Consider the following 14,097-nt stretch of genomic DNA (forward strand, 5'->3'; position numbering starts at 1 on the left):
CGGGAAACATCAATACTTCGATCGCGCGAGAGAGACAGAGAAACGAACAGTCTTTTTTTCGATTTACGGCTAAAATAAATTTTTCTCATTTTATTCAATAACATATTCTTGCTTAGATAACTTTTTTACATAGGGATTAAGCATTTAGAACGATATAATGTTTAAAATAAGGGCACTTTACTCTTGACATTTTACGGTTTTTTCAATTTTCTGAAAAATCCTATCATTAGATTTTTTTAAAAATACGATAATCTTGCATAACTAACGTTTCTACATAGGGATTAAGCATTTAGAACGAAATCTAATGTCAGAAAATGGCACTTTACTCTTGACATTTTTCGGTTTTTTCAATTTTCTGGAAAATCCTATCATTAGATTTTTTTAAAAATACGATATTCTTGCTTAACTAACGTTTTTACATAGGGATTAAGTATTTAGAACGAAATCTAATGTAGGAAAATGGTACTTTACTCTTGATCGGTACGTTGGGACTTTGAAAATATTCGGGCGTACGCGGCGCGCTCGGCGCTTCGAACAGCTCCGGTGTCCCCATTATTTTCGATTTACTGCTAAAATAAATTTTTCTAATTTTTTTCAATAACATATTCCTGCTAAAATAACTTTTTTACATAGGGATTAAGCATTTAGAACGATACATTGTTTAAAATAAGGGCACTTTACTCTTGACATTTTACGGTTTTTTCAATTTTCTGAAAAATCCTATCATTAGATTTTTTTAAAAATACGATATTCTTGCTTAACTAACGTTTCTACATAGGGATTAAGCATTTAGAACGAAATCTAATGTCAGAAAATGGCACTTTACTCTTGACATTTTTCGGTTTTTTCAATTTTCTGGAAAATCCTATCATTAGATTTTTTTTAAAATACGATATTCTTGCTTAACTAACGTTTTTACATAGGGATTAAGCATTTAGAACGAAATCTAATGTAGGAAAATGGTACTTTACTCTTGACCGGTACGTTGGGACTTTGAAAATATTCGGGCGTTCCAATCGCTCGTCTGTTGCATCATAGCGCGTCTCGGCGCAATCGACCGATTCGCTCGACCCATTATTTTCGATTTACGGCTAAAATAAATTTTTCTCATTTTATTCAATAACATATTCTTGCTTAGATAACTTTTTTACATAGGGATTAAGCATTTAGAACGATATAATGTTTAAAATAAGGGCACTTTACTCTTGACATTTTACGGTTTTTTCAATTTTCTGAAAAATCCTATCATTAGATTTTTTTAAAAATACGATAATCTTGCATAACTAACGTTTCTACATAGGGATTAAGCATTTAGAACGAAATCTAATGTCAGAAAATGGCACTTTACTCTTGACATTTTTCGGTTTTTTCAATTTTCTGGAAAATCCTATCATTAGATTTTTTTAAAAATACGATATTCTTGCTTAACTAACGTTTTTACATAGGGATTAAGTATTTAGAACGAAATCTAATGTAGGAAAATGGTACTTTACTCTTGATCGGTACGTTGGGACTTTGAAAATATTCGGGCGTACGCGGCGCGCTCGGCGCTTCGAACAGCTCCGGTGTCCCCATTATTTTCGATTTACGGCTAAAATAAATTTTTCTAATTTTTTTCAATAACATATTCCTGCTAAAATAACTTTTTTACATAGGGATTAAGCATTTAGAACGATACATTGTTTAAAATAAGGGCACTTTACTCTTGACATTTTACGGTTTTTTCAATTTTCTGAAAAATCCTATCATTAGATTTTTTTAAAAATACGATATTCTTGCTTAACTAACGTTTCTACATAGGGATTAAGCATTTAGAACGAAATCTAATGTCAGAAAATGGCACTTTACTCTTGACATTTTTCGGTTTTTTCAATTTTCTGGGAAATCCTATCATTAGATTTTTTTAAAAATACGATATTCTTGCTTAACTAACGTTTTTACATAGGTATTAAGCATTTAGAACGAAATCTAATGTAGGAAAATGGTACTTTACTCTTGATCGGTACGTTGGGACTTTGAAAATATTCGGGCGTTCCAATCGCTCGTCTGTTGCATCATAGCGCGTCTCGGCGCAATCGACCGATTCGCTCGATCCATTATTTTCGATTTACGGCTAAAATAAATTTTTCTCATTTTATTCAATAACATATTCTTGCTTAAATAACTTTTTTACATAGGGATTAAGCATTTAGAACGATACATTGTTTAAAATAAGGGCACTTTACTCTTGACATTTTACGGTTTTTTCAATTTTCTGAAAAATCCTATCATTAGATTTTTTTTAGAATACGATATTCTTGCTTAACTAACGTTTCTACATAGGGATTAAGCATTTAGAACGAAATCTAATGTCAGAAAATGGCACTTTACTCTTGACATTTTCCGGTTTTTTCAATTTTCTGGAAAATCCTATCATTAGATTTTTTTAAAAATACGATATTCTTGCTTAACTAACGTTTTTACATAGGGATTAAGTATTTAGAACGAAATCTAATGTAGGAAAATGGTACTTTACTCTTGATCGGTACGTTGGGACTTTGAAAATATTCGGGCGTACGCGGCGCGCTCGGCGCTTCGAACAGCTCCGGTGTCCCCATTATTTTCGATTTACGGCTAAAATAAATTTTTCTAATTTTTTTCAATAACATATTCCTGCTAAAATAACTTTTTTACATAGGGATTAAGCATTTAGAACGATACATTGTTTAAAATAAGGGCACTTTACTCTTGACATTTTACGGTTTTTTCAATTTTCTGAAAAATCCTATCATTAGATTTTTTTAAAAATACGATATTCTTGCTTAACTAACGTTTCTACATAGGGATTAAGCATTTAGAACGAAATCTAATGTCAGAAAATGGCACTTTACTCTTGACATTTTACGGTTTTTTCAATTTTCTGGGAAATCCTATCATTAGATTTTTTTAAAAATACGATATTCTTGCTTAACTAACGTTTCTACATAGGGATTAAGCATTTAGAACGAAATCTAATGTAGGAAAATGGTACTTTACTCTTGATCGGTACGTTGGGACTTTGAAAATATTCGGGCGTACGCGGCGCGCTCGGCGCTTTGAACAGCTCCGGTGTCCCCATTATTTTCGATTTACGGCTAAAATAAATTTTTCTAATTTTTTTCAATAACATATTCTTGCTTAAATAACTTTTTTACATAGGGATTAAGCATTTAGAACGATACATTGTTTAAAATAAGGGCACTTTACTCTTGACATTTTACGGTTTTTTCAATTTTCTGAAAAATCCTATCATTAGATTTTTTTAAAAATACGATATTCTTGCTTAACTAACGTTTCTACATAGGGATTAAGCATTTAGAACGAAATCTAATGTCAGAAAATGGCACTTTACTCTTGACATTTTTCGGTTTTTTCAATTTTCTGGAAAATCCTATCATTAGATTTTTTTAAAAATACGATATTCTTGCTTAACTAACGTTTTTACATAGGGATTAAGCATTTAGAACGAAATCTAATGTAGGAAAATGGTACTTTACTCTTGATCGTTACGTTGGGACTTTGAAAATATTCGGGCGTTCCAATCGCTCGTCTGTTGCATCATAGCGCGTCTCGGCGCAATCGAGCGATTCGCTCGACCCATTATTTTCGATTTACGGCTAAAATAAATTTTTCTAATTTTTTTCAATAACATATTCTTGCTTAAATAACTTTTTTACATAGGGAATAAGCATTTAGAACGATACATTGTTTAAAATAAGGGCACTTTACTCTTGACATTTTACGGTTTTTTCAATTTTCTGAAAAATCCTATCATTAGATTTTTTTAAAAATACGATATTCTTGCTTAACTAACGTTTCTACATAGGGATTAAGCATTTAGAACGAAATCTAATGTCAGAAAATGGCACTTTACTCTTGACATTTTTCGGTTTTTTCAATTTTCTGGAAAATCCTATCATTAGATTTTTTTAAAAATACGATATTCTTGCTTAACTAACGTTTTTACATAGGGATTAAGCATTTAGAACGAAATCTAATGTAGGAAAATGGTACTTTACTCTTGATCGTTACGTTGGGACTTTGAAAATATTCGGGCGTTCCAATCGCTCGTCTGTTGCATCATAGCGCGTCTCGGCGCAATCGAGCGATTCGCTCGACCCATTATTTTCGATTTACGGCTAAAATAAATTTTTCTCATTTTATTCAATAACATATTCTTGCTTAGATAACTTTTTTACATAGGGATTAAGCATTTAGAACGATATAATGTTTAAAATAAGGGCACTTTACTCTTGACATTTTACGGTTTTTTCAATTTTCTGAAAAATCCTATCATTAGATTTTTTTAAAAATACGATATTCTTGCTTAACTAACGTTTCTACATAGGGATTAAGCATTCAGAACGAAATCTAATGTCAGAAAATGGCACTTTACTCTTGACATTTTTCGGTTTTTTCAATTTTCTGGAAAATCCTATCATTAGATTTTTTTAAAAATACGATATTCTTGCTTAACTAACGTTTTTACATAGGGATTAAGCATTTAGAACGAAATCTAATGTAGGAAAATGGTACTTTACTCTTGATCGTTACGTTGGGACTTTGAAAATATTCGGGCGTTCCAATCGCTCGTCTGTTGCATCATAGCGCGTCTCGGCGCAATCGAGCGATTCGCTCGACCCATTATTTTCGATTTACGGCTAAAATAAATTTTTCTCATTTTATTCAATAACATATTCTTGCTTACATAACTTTTTTACATAGGGATTAAGCATTTAGAACGATACATTGTTTAAAATAAGGGCACTTTACTCTTGACATTTTACGGTTTTTTCAATTTTCTGAAAAATCCTATCATTAGATTTTTTTAAAAATACGATATTCTTGCTTAACTAACGTTTCTACATAGGGATTAAGCATTTAGAACGAAATCTAATGTCAGAAAATGGCACTTTACTCTTGACATTTTTCGGTTTTTTCAATTTTCTGGAAAATCCTATCATTAGATTTTTTTAAAAATACGATATTCTTGCTTAACTAACGTTTTTACATAGGGATTAAGCATTTAGAACGAAATCTAATGTAGGAAAATGGTACTTTACTCTTGATCGTTACGTTGGGACTTTGAAAATATTCGGGCGTTCCAATCGCTCGTCTGTTGCATCATAGCGTGTCTCGGCGCAATCGACCGATTCGCTCGATCCATTATTTTCGATTTACGGCTAAAATAAATTTTTCTCATTTTATTCAATAACATATTCCTGCTTAAATAACTTTTTTACATAGGGATTAAGCATTTAGAACGATACATTGTTTAAAATAAGGGCACTTTACTCTTGACATTTTACGGTTTTTTCAATTTTCTGAAAAATCCTATCATTAGATTTTTTTAAAAATACGATATTCTTGCTTAACTAACGTTTCTACATAGGGATTAAGCATTTAGAACGAAATCTAATGTCAGAAAATGGCACTTTACTCTTGACATTTTACGGTTTTTTCAATTTTCTGAAAAATCCTATCATTAGATTTTTTTAAAAATACGATATTCTTGCTTAACTAACGTTTCTACATAGGGATTAAGCATTTAGAACGAAATCTAATGTCAGAAAATGGCACTTTACTCTTGACATTTTTCGGTTTTTTCAATTTTCTGGAAAATCCTATCATTAGATTTTTTTAAAAATACGATATTCTTGCTTAACTAACGTTTTTACATAGGGATTAAGCATTTAGAACGAAATCTAATGTAGGAAAATGGTACTTTACTCTTGATCGTTACGTTGGGACTTTGAAAATATTCGGGCGTTCCAATCGCTCGTCTGTTGCATCATAGCGTGTCTCGGCGCAATCGAGCGATTCGCTCGACCCATTATTTTCGATTTACGGCTAAAATAAATTTTTCTCATTTTATTCAATAACATATTCTTGCTTAGATAACTTTTTTACATAGGGATTAAGCATTTAGAACGATACATTGTTTAAAATAAGGGCACTTTACTCTTGACATTTTACGGTTTTTTCAATTTTCTGAAAAATCCTATCATTAGATTTTTTTAAAAATACGATATTCTTGCTTAACTAACGTTTCTACATAGGGATTAAGCATTTAGAACGAAATCTAATGTCAGAAAATGGCACTTTACTCTTGACATTTTTCGGTTTTTTCAATTTTCTGGAAAATCCTATCATTAGATTTTTTTAAAAATACGATATTCTTGCTTAACTAACGTTTCTACATAGGGATTAAGCATTTAGAACGAAATCTAATGTCAGAAAATGGCACTTTACTCTTGACATTTTTCGGTTTTTTCAATTTTCTGGAAAATCCTATCATTAGATTTTTTTAAAAATACGATATTCTTGCTTAACTAACGTTTTTACATAGGGATTAAGCATTTAGAACGAAATCTAATGTAGGAAAATGGTACTTTACTCTTGATCGTTACGTTGGGACTTTGAAAATATTCGGGCGTTCCAATCGCTCGTCTGTTGCATCATAGCGCGTCTCGGCGCAATCGAGCGATTCGCTCGACCCATTATTTTCGATTTACGGCTAAAATAAATTTTTCTCATTTTATTCAATAACATATTCTTGCTTAGATAACTTTTTTACATAGGGATTAAGCATTTAGAACGATATAATGTTTAAAATAAGGGCACTTTACTCTTGACATTTTACGGTTTTTTCAATTTTCTGAAAAATCCTATCATTAGATTTTTTTAAAAATACGATATTCTTGCTTAACTAACGTTTCTACATAGGGATTAAGCATTCAGAACGAAATCTAATGTCAGAAAATGGCACTTTACTCTTGACATTTTTCGGTTTTTTCAATTTTCTGGAAAATCCTATCATTAGATTTTTTAAAAATACGATATTCTTGCTTAACTAACGTTTCTACATAGGGATTAAGCATTTAGAACGAAATCTAATGTCAGAAAATGGCACTTTACTCTTGACATTTTTCGGTTTTTTCAATTTTCTGGAAAATCCTATCATTAGATTTTTTTAAAAATACGATATTCTTGCTTAACTAACGTTTCTACATAGGGATTAAGCATTTAGAACGAAATCTAATGTAGGAAAATGGTACTTTACTCTTGATCGGTACGTTGGGACTTTGAAAATATTCGGGCGTACGCGGCGCGCTCGGCGCTTTGAACAGCTCCGGTGTCCCCATTATTTTCGATTTACGGCTAAAATAAATTTTTCTAATTTTTTTCAATAACATATTCTTGCTTAAATAACTTTTTTACATAGGGATTAAGCATTTAGAACGATACATTGTTTAAAATAAGGGCACTTTACTCTTGACATTTTACGGTTTTTTCAATTTTCTGAAAAATCCTATCATTAGATTTTTTTAAAAATACGATATTCTTGCTTAACTAACGTTTCTACATAGGGATTAAGCATTTAGAACGAAATCTAATGTCAGAAAATGGCACTTTACTCTTGACATTTTTCGGTTTTTTCAATTTTCTGGAAAATCCTATCATTAGATTTTTTTAAAAATACGATATTCTTGCTTAACTAACGTTTTTACATAGGGATTAAGCATTTAGAACGAAATCTAATGTAGGAAAATGGTACTTTACTCTTGATCGTTACGTTGGGACTTTGAAAATATTCGGGCGTTCCAATCGCTCGTCTGTTGCATCATAGCGCGTCTCGGCGCAATCGAGCGATTCGCTCGACCCATTATTTTCGATTTACGGCTAAAATAAATTTTTCTAATTTTTTTCAATAACATATTCTTGCTTAAATAACTTTTTTACATAGGGATTAAGCATTTAGAACGATACATTGTTTAAAATAAGGGCACTTTACTCTTGACATTTTACGGTTTTTTCAATTTTCTGAAAAATCCTATCATTAGATTTTTTTAAAAATACGATATTCTTGCTTAACTAACGTTTCTACATAGGGATTAAGCATTTAGAACGAAATCTAATGTCAGAAAATGGCACTTTACTCTTGACATTTTTCGGTTTTTTCAATTTTCTGGAAAATCCTATCATTAGATTTTTTTAAAAATACGATATTCTTGCTTAACTAACGTTTTTACATAGGGATTAAGCATTTAGAACGAAATCTAATGTAGGAAAATGGTACTTTACTCTTGATCGTTACGTTGGGACTTTGAAAATATTCGGGCGTTCCAATCGCTCGTCTGTTGCATCATAGCGCGTCTCGGCGCAATCGAGCGATTCGCTCGACCCATTATTTTCGATTTACGGCTAAAATAAATTTTTCTCATTTTATTCAATAACATATTCTTGCTTAGATAACTTTTTTACATAGGGATTAAGCATTTAGAACGATATAATGTTTAAAATAAGGGCACTTTACTCTTGACATTTTACGGTTTTTTCAATTTTCTGAAAAATCCTATCATTAGATTTTTTTAAAAATACGATATTCTTGCTTAACTAACGTTTCTACATAGGGATTAAGCATTTAGAACGAAATCTAATGTCAGAAAATGGCACTTTACTCTTGACATTTTTCGGTTTTTTCAATTTTCTGGAAAATCCTATCATTAGATTTTTTTAAAAATACGATATTCTTGCTTAACTAACGTTTTTACATAGGGATTAAGCATTTAGAACGAAATCTAATGTAGGAAAATGGTACTTTACTCTTGATCGTTACGTTGGGACTTTGAAAATATTCGGGCGTTCCAATCGCTCGTCTGTTGCATCATAGCGCGTCTCGGCGCAATCGAGCGATTCGCTCGACCCATTATTTTCGATTTACGGCTAAAATAAATTTTTCTCATTTTATTCAATAACATATTCTTGCTTACATAACTTTTTTACATAGGGATTAAGCATTTAGAACGATACATTGTTTAAAATAAGGGCACTTTACTCTTGACATTTTACGGTTTTTTCAATTTTCTGAAAAATCCTATCATTAGATTTTTTTAAAAATACGATATTCTTGCTTAACTAACGTTTCTACATAGGGATTAAGCATTTAGAACGAAATCTAATGTCAGAAAATGGCACTTTACTCTTGACATTTTTCGGTTTTTTCAATTTTCTGGAAAATCCTATCATTAGATTTTTTTAAAAATACGATATTCTTGCTTAACTAACGTTTTTACATAGGGATTAAGCATTTAGAACGAAATCTAATGTAGGAAAATGGTACTTTACTCTTGATCGTTACGTTGGGACTTTGAAAATATTCGGGCGTTCCAATCGCTCGTCTGTTGCATCATAGCGTGTCTCGGCGCAATCGAGCGATTCGCTCGACCCATTATTTTCGATTTACGGCTAAAATAAATTTTTCTCATTTTATTCAATAACATATTCTTGCTTAGATAACTTTTTTACATAGGGATTAAGCATTTAGAACGATACATTGTTTAAAATAAGGGCACTTTACTCTTGACATTTTACGGTTTTTTCAATTTTCTGAAAAATCCTATCATTAGATTTTTTTAAAAATACGATATTCTTGCTTAACTAACGTTTCTACATAGGGATTAAGCATTTAGAACGAAATCTAATGTCAGAAAATGGCACTTTACTCTTGACATTTTTCGGTTTTTTCAATTTTCTGGAAAATCCTATCATTAGATTTTTTTAAAAATACGATATTCTTGCTTAACTAACGTTTCTACATAGGGATTAAGCATTTAGAACGAAATCTAATGTCAGAAAATGGCACTTTACTCTTGACATTTTTCGGTTTTTTCAATTTTCTGGAAAATCCTATCATTAGATTTTTTTAAAAATACGATATTCTTGCTTAACTAACGTTTTTACATAGGGATTAAGCATTTAGAACGAAATCTAATGTAGGAAAATGGTACTTTACTCTTGATCGTTACGTTGGGACTTTGAAAATATTCGGGCGTTCCAATCGCTCGTCTGTTGCATCATAGCGCGTCTCGGCGCAATCGAGCGATTCGCTCGACCCATTATTTTCGATTTACGGCTAAAATAAATTTTTCTCATTTTATTCAATAACATATTCTTGCTTAGATAACTTTTTTACATAGGGATTAAGCATTTAGAACGATATAATGTTTAAAATAAGGGCACTTTACTCTTGACATTTTACGGTTTTTTCAATTTTCTGAAAAATCCTATCATTAGATTTTTTTAAAAATACGATATTCTTGCTTAACTAACGTTTCTACATAGGGATTAAGCATTCAGAACGAAATCTAATGTCAGAAAATGGCACTTTACTCTTGACATTTTTCGGTTTTTTCAATTTTCTGGAAAATCCTATCATTAGATTTTTTTAAAAATACGATATTCTTGCTTAACTAACGTTTTTACATAGGGATTAAGCATTTAGAACGAAATCTAATGTAGGAAAATGGTACTTTACTCTTGATCGTTACGTTGGGACTTTGAAAATATTCGGGCGTTCCAATCGCTCGTCTGTTGCATCATAGCGCGTCTCGGCGCAATCGAGCGATTCGCTCGACCCATTATTTTCGATTTACGGCTAAAATAAATTTTTCTCATTTTATTCAATAACATATTCTTGCTTACATAACTTTTTTACATAGGGATTAAGCATTTAGAACGATACATTGTTTAAAATAAGGGCACTTTACTCTTGACATTTTACGGTTTTTTCAATTTTCTGAAAAATCCTATCATTAGATTTTTTTAAAAATACGATATTCTTGCTTAACTAACGTTTCTACATAGGGATTAAGCATTTAGAACGAAATCTAATGTCAGAAAATGGCACTTTACTCTTGACATTTTTCGGTTTTTTCAATTTTCTGGAAAATCCTATCATTAGATTTTTTTAAAAATACGATATTCTTGCTTAACTAACGTTTTTACATAGGGATTAAGCATTTAGAACGAAATCTAATGTAGGAAAATGGTACTTTACTCTTGATCGTTACGTTGGGACTTTGAAAATATTCGGGCGTTCCAATCGCTCGTCTGTTGCATCATAGCGCGTCTCGGCGCAATCGAGCGATTCGCTCGACCCATTATTTTCGATTTACGGCTAAAATAAATTTTTCTAATTTTTTTCAATAACATATTCTTGCTTACATAACTTTTTTACATAGGGATTAAGCATTTAGAACGATACATTGTTTAAAATAAGGGCACTTTACTCTTGACATTTTACGGTTTTTTCAATTTTCTGAAAAATCCTATCATTAGATTTTTTTAAAAATACGATATTCTTGCTTAACTAACGTTTCTACATAGGGATTAAGCATTTAGAACGAAATCTAATGTCAGAAAATGGCACTTTACTCTTGACATTTTTCGGTTTTTTCAATTTTCTGGAAAATCCTATCATTAGATTTTTTTAAAAATACGATATTCTTGCTTAACTAACGTTTTTACATAGGGATTAAGCATTTAGAACGAAATCTAATGTAGGAAAATGGTACTTTACTCTTGATCGTCACGTTGGGACTTTGAAAATATTCGGGCGTTCCAATCGCTCGTCTGTTGCATCATAGCGCGTCTCGGCGCAATCGAGCGATTCGCTCGACCCATTATTTTCGATTTACGGCTAAAATAAATTTTTCTAATTTTTTTCAATAACATATTCTTGCTTACATAACTTTTTTACATAGGGATTAAGCATTTAGAACGATACATTGTTTAAAATAAGGGCACTTTACTCTTGACATTTTACGGTTTTTTCAATTTTCTGAAAAATCCTATCATTAGATTTTTTTAAAAATACGATATTCTTGCTTAACTAACGTTTCTACATAGGGATTAAGCATTTAGAACGAAATCTAATGTCAGAAAATGGCACTTTACTCTTGACATTTTTCGGTTTTTTCAATTTTCTGGAAAATCCTATCATTAGATTTTTTTAAAAATACGATATTCTTGCTTAACTAACGTTTTTACATAGGGATTAAGCATTTAGAACGAAATCTAATGTAGGAAAATGGTACTTTACTCTTGATCGTTACGTTGGGACTTTGAAAATATTCGGGCGTTCCAATCGCTCGTCTGTTGCATCATAGCGTGTCTCGGCGCAATCGACCGATTCGCTCGATCCATTATTTTCGATTTACGGCTAAAATAAATTTTTCTCATTTTATTCAATAACATATTCCTGCTTAAATAACTTTTTTACATAGGGATTAAGCATTTAGAACGATACATTGTTTAAAATAAGGGCACTTTACTCTTGACATTTTACGGTTTTTTCAATTTTCTGAAAAATCCTATCATTAGATTTTTTTAAAAATACGATATTCTTGCTTAACTAACGTTTCTACATAGGGATTAAGCATTTAGAACGAAATCTAATGTCAGAAAATGGCACTTTACTCTTGACATTTTTCGGTTTTTTCAATTTTCTGGAAAATCCTATCATTAGATTTTTTTAAAAATACGATATTCTTGCTTAACTAACGTTTCTACATAGGGATTAAGCATTTAGAACGAAATCTAATGTCAGAAAATGGCACTTTACTCTTGACATTTTTCGGTTTTTTCAATTTTCTGGAAAATCCTATCATTAGATTTTTTTAAAAATACGATATTCTTGCTTAACTAACGTTTCTACATAGGGATTAAGCATTTAGAACGAAATCTAATGTAGGAAAATGGTACTTTACTCTTGATCGGTACGTTGGGACTTTGAAAATATTCGGGCGTTCCAATCGCTCGTCTGTTGCATCATAGCGCGTCTCGGCGCAATCGAGCGATTCGCTCGACCCATTATTTTCGATTTACGGCTAAAATAAATTTTTCTCATTTTATTCAATAACATATTCTTGCTTAGATAACTTTTTTACATAGGGATTAAGCATTTAGAACGATATAATGTTTAAAATAAGGGCACTTTACTCTTGACATTTTACGGTTGTTTCAATTTTCTGAAAAATCCTATCATTAGATTTTTTTAAAAATACGATATTCTTGCTTAACTAACGTTTCTACATAGGGATTAAGCATTTAGAACGAAATCTAATGTCAGAAAATGGCACTTTACTCTTGACATTTTTCGGTTTTTTCAATTTTCTGGAAAATCCTATCATTAGATTTTTTTAAAAATACGATATTCTTGCTTAACTAACGTTTCTACATAGGGATTAAGCATTTAGAACGAAATCTAATGTAGGAAAATGGCACTTTACTCTTGACATTTTTCGGTTTTTTCAATTTTCTGGAAAATCCTATCATTAGATTTTTTTAAAAATACGATATTCTTGCTTAACTAACGTTTCTACATAGGGATTAAGCATTTAGAACGAAATCTAATGTCAGAAAATGGCACTTTACTCTTGACATTTTTCGGTTTTTTCAATTTTCTGGAAAATCCTATCATTAGATTTTTTTAAAAATACGATATTCTTGCTTAACTAACGTTTTTACATAGGGATTAAGCATTTAGAACGAAATCTAATGTAGGAAAATGGTACTTTACTCTTGATCGTTACGTTGGGACTTTGAAAATATTCGGGCGTTCCAATCGCTCGTCTGTTGCATCATAGCGCGTCTCGGCGCAATCGAGCGATTCGCTCGACCCATTATTTTCGATTTACGGCTAAAATAAATTTTTCTCATTTTATTCAATAACATATTCTTGCTTAGATAACTTTTTTACATAGGGATTAAGCATTTAGAACGATATAATGTTTAAAATAAGGGCACTTTACTCTTGACATTTTACGGTTTTTTCAATTTTCTGAAAAATCCTATCATTAGATTTTTTTAAAAATACGATATTCTTGCTTAACTAACGTTTCTACATAGGGATTAAGCATTCAGAACGAAATCTAATGTCAGAAAATGGCACTTTACTCTTGACATTTTTCGGTTTTTTCAATTTTCTGGAAAATCCTATCATTAGATTTTTTTAAAAATACGATATTCTTGCTTAACTAACGTTTTTACATAGGGATTAAGCATTTAGAACGAAATCTAATGTAGGAAAATGGTACTTTACTCTTGATCGTTACGTTGGGACTTTGAAAATATTCGGGCGTTCCAATCGCTCGTCTGTTGCATCATAGCGCGTCTCGGCGCAATCGAGCGATTCGCTCGACCCATTATTTTCGATTTACGGCTAAAATAAATTTTTCTCATTTTATTCAATAACATATTCTTGCTTACATAACTTTTTTACATAGGGATTAAGCA

Source organism: Megalopta genalis, unplaced genomic scaffold (genome assembly GCF_051020955.1).
Source record: "Megalopta genalis isolate 19385.01 unplaced genomic scaffold, iyMegGena1_principal scaffold0055, whole genome shotgun sequence".
Lineage (NCBI taxonomy): Eukaryota > Metazoa > Arthropoda > Insecta > Hymenoptera > Halictidae > Megalopta > Megalopta genalis.